This window comes from Rattus norvegicus, chromosome 6 (genome assembly GCF_021556685.1).
Source record: "Rattus norvegicus strain SHRSP/BbbUtx chromosome 6, alternate assembly SHRSP_T2T, whole genome shotgun sequence".
Taxonomy (NCBI): Eukaryota; Metazoa; Chordata; class Mammalia; order Rodentia; family Muridae; genus Rattus; species Rattus norvegicus.
In genome coordinates, this window is record NC_141539.1 from 86417963 (window position 1) to 86422064 (window position 4102).

General features: G+C 41.3%; 1 pseudogene; it reads left to right on the forward strand.

Annotated features, from left to right (window-relative positions):
* Positions 1–433: 433 nt before the first annotated feature.
* LOC148005269 (glyceraldehyde-3-phosphate dehydrogenase pseudogene) lies at positions 434–3749 on the forward strand (annotated as a pseudogene).
* Positions 3750–4102: the final 353 nt, after the last annotated feature.

Consider the following 4102-nt stretch of genomic DNA (forward strand, 5'->3'; position numbering starts at 1 on the left):
CATATCAGCATTGACAAATTTCTCTGAGCAGTTTCTCTAGAGAGTTAGAATCTGTGGCTTTTAAAAGATTTAAATTAGTCACAGGGCACCAACAGGAGCACTCTAAGATTTTGCTTATTCACAGTCTTTAACTAATTGCTGGGTTTAAATGGCTGCCAACTTAAAAATAATCAATAAATGCTCTGCTCAAATGTTTGTAGAATTATAAAAACACCACTTTGTGTATCACTTTTTCATTTGACACTGAATAAAACTATTTTCAAGTCCTAATTTGTATAGTCTGCCAAGTCCTCTGTCATCTGGTCTCAAACAAATATTACATTTAATCTTCTCTAATCAGTTTAATGGGTGGAAGAAACAAAACAATGGCCTTGCAGATTTTCTAAATGCCAACCTTGCATGTCTGCTCATCAATAACACATTATTGCCTTGAATGGAAGTGAAATTCAAGACAATTGATGCCTCAGCTGCTGAGGAAGCACAGGAAGCCTCAGGTGATAGAAAGTTGCTTGTGCAGGAAAATTGCTTCACAGGGAGCTCAGCCATCAGAAACTCTAACTGTTCTGCTTCAGCTGACTGAAGGATGCTACCTACTGATTCGTTGAAACTCAGATGAAACAGAATACCTGAAAGACAGGATCAGGATCTTTAGAAGCTCACACATTCACTATAAGTAGATGGCTAAAGCTCTAAAACTGATTTGTATCCCAGTCCTAGCTGAATGCCATATCTAAGAATTATTTGACATTGCTCCCATCTAATGGGGGACACAGTACCTCCTCATCTCAGTGAGGTTGAATTTTTCTGACAGTCACAACAAACATAATACAAAAGAGATGAAACCATCCACTGTGACTACTGAGACGAGAAGAGGAAAGCCCATATGTGTAGCTTCTGTATGCCTCATGTGGAATGTGTACTCAGGGAGCTGGTTGTTGCCATAGAGGAAGTCTGGTGAATCTGAAAGCCATATAGTCACATGATTAAGGTGCACAGAGATAGGTAGGAGGTTCCATGCTTTCTCTACTTGACATCCACAGGCAAGAAATATAAATATAGTGTTTCAAAATGTTACCAGGCCAACCTAGATCTTCCTCAACTTATGAGATATCTAGAAGAAGAACTAAGCAGGTAAACCCAGTCAACCCCTAGAATGAAATAAGCCATCAAGACACTCTTTTGTTGTAGTGTTGTACATAAGAATAGATAAAATTAAAAATTTTTGTAAGGTTACCACTAAGTTTACTGGCAAAAGAAACAGGTTGCCCAGCACTACTAGCTCTCTCTCTTAATATCTTTTGGGACGGAGTCTCACAATGAGAAACAAGCTTGTCTCAATTCACTATATAGTCCAGGAGAGCTTCCTGAATGTTTGTATTACAGCACTAAATGGCCATGCCTTGAAGTTTGCTCTGTAATAATGGATTTAAAAATAATTTTATATTCATGAGTATTTTCTGCCTATATATCTATGTACCACATGCATTCAGCTGGCCCATGGAGATCAGAAGACAATGTTGGGTCTTCTAGAACTGGTGTTATGGATGGTGCAATCCACTACATAAATTCTGGGAATCAAACCCCGATCCTCTGCAGGAACAAGCATTCTTAAGCACCAAACACACTTTCAGCCAAATAACCGGTTTTACAAAGTGTTATATAAAAGCTACATATTTATAAAACACCTCTCTAGGAGGTGTGTGGATATTTTCTAATTCCATCCATGTGCCTATGAATTTCATGAAGTCATTGTTTTTGATAGCTGAGTAGTACTCCATTGTGTAGATGTATCATATTTTCTGTATCCATTGCTCCGTTGAAGGGAATCTGGGTTCTTTCCAGCTTCTGGCTATTATAAATAAGGCTGCTATGAACATAGTGGAGCATGTGTCTTTGTTGTATACTAACATTGTTTAAAAGTTTCAATCCTATCTTAGGGAGACTTTTAATATAAATCTGATGTTTAAAGTAATACATTTAGCTCAGGTATGGATGATGGCCATCAAACAGAGCTGTGAAATATTGATATAAATGTGTGTATGGGAACAAGGAGAAAAGTGAGGTTCACTGTACCTAGAAAGAAAAGAGAAAACTTCAGATCTTTTTTTCATTCATTTTAACACTCAGTTTGATTATTATTAATTTTGTTCTTATAAGTTGCCTTGGCTAATATGTCTCTTCACAGTAGTAGAAAGTTAACTAATACAATGCCTAAAACATACCCAATGCAAAATAGTACAGAGATACTGTCACTTCTTAATTATCATTGCATTGTTTGTAATAGCCATATTTGTTTTCTAACTATTGTTTATTTTATTTACTTACATTTCAAATGTTATCACTCTCCCTGATTTCCTTTCCACAAAACCCCCATTCCTTCCTCTCCCCCTTGCTTCTATGAGGGTGCTGCCCCACTCACTCTTCCTCCCCCCAAACTCATGTTAGTCTCCACAGGACCAAGGTTCTCCCCTCCCACTGATGCCAGATAAGGCCATCCTCTGTTACATATGCACCTGGAGCCATGTGTCCCTCCATGTGCATTCTTTGGTTGGTGATTTAGTCCCTGGTAGCTCTGGGGGTTCTTGTTGATTGATATTGTTGTTCTTGCAAACCTCTTCAGCTCCTTAAGTACTTCCTTAACTCCTCTTTTGTGGTCCCTGTGCTTAGTCTGATGGTTGGCTGCAAGCATCTCCACCTACATTGATAAGGCTGTGGCAGAGCCTCTCTGGAGACAGCTTTATCAGGCTCCTGTCACCAAGTACTTTTTGGCATCAGCAATTGTGTGCCTGGTTACCATGGCCGCCTTTTCCTCTGCATCTGGCAAAGTGGAGATTATTGCCATCAGTGACCCCTTCATTGACTGCAACTACATGGTCTACATGTTCCAGTATGACCCTACCCATGGTAAATTCAATGGCACAGTCAAGGCTGAGAATGGGAAGTTTGTCATCAACGGGTATTCCATCCCCATTTTCTAGGAGCTAAATCCCGCTAACATCAATTGAGGGCGTTTCTGGTGCTGAATATGTCGTGGAGTCTTCTGGCATCTTAACCACCATGGAGAAGACTGGGGCTCACTTGAAGGGTGGGGCCAAAAAGTCATCATCTTTGCCCCTTCAGCCAATGCCACATGTTTGTGATGGGTGTGAACCATGAAAAATATGACAACTCGATCAAGATTGTCAGCAATGCATCCTGTACCACTAACTGCTTTACCCCCTTGCTATGGTCATCCACGACAACTTTGGCATTGTGGTAGGGCTCATGACCACAGTCCATGCCGTTATTGTCACGCAGAAGGTTTTGGACGGCCCCTCTGGAAAGTTGTTGCATGATAGCCGTGGTGCAGCCCAGGATATCATCCCTGCATCCACAGCTGCTGCCAAGGCTGTGGGGAAGGTCATCCTACAGCTGAAAAGGAAGCTCACTGACATGGCCTTCTGTGTTTCTACACCAAATGTATCTGTTGTGGATCTGACATGCCACCTGGAGAAACCTGCCAAGTATGATGACATCTAGAAGGTGGTGAAGCAGGCATCTGAAAGCCCACTAAGGGCATCCTGGACTACAGTGAGGACCAGGTTGTCTCCTGCGACTTCAACAGTAACTCCCACTCTTCCACCTTTGATGCTGGGGCTGGCATTGCTCTCAATGACAATTTTGTAAAGCTCATTTCTTGGTATGACAATGAATACGGCTACAGCAACAGGGTGGTGGACCTAATGTTCTACATGTTCTCCAAGGAGTAAGAAACACTGGACCATCCATCCCAGCCCAGCAAGGATACTGAGAGCAAAAGAAAGGTTGTCAGTTGCTGAGGAATCTCCATCCCAACTCAGCCTCCAACACTGAGCATCTCCCTCAAAATTCTATCCCAGACCCTCATAATAACAGGAGGGACCTAGGGAGCCCTCCCTACTGTCTTGAATACCATCAATAAAGTTGGCTGCACCCCCCCCCACACACACACACAACAACACTGAAAATGACCATCTTACTAAAAGCAATATATAGATTCAATGCAATCCACACCAAAATTCCCACTCAATTCTTCACAGAAATAGAAAGAGAAATTCTCAAATTCATGTCAGATAACAAAAAT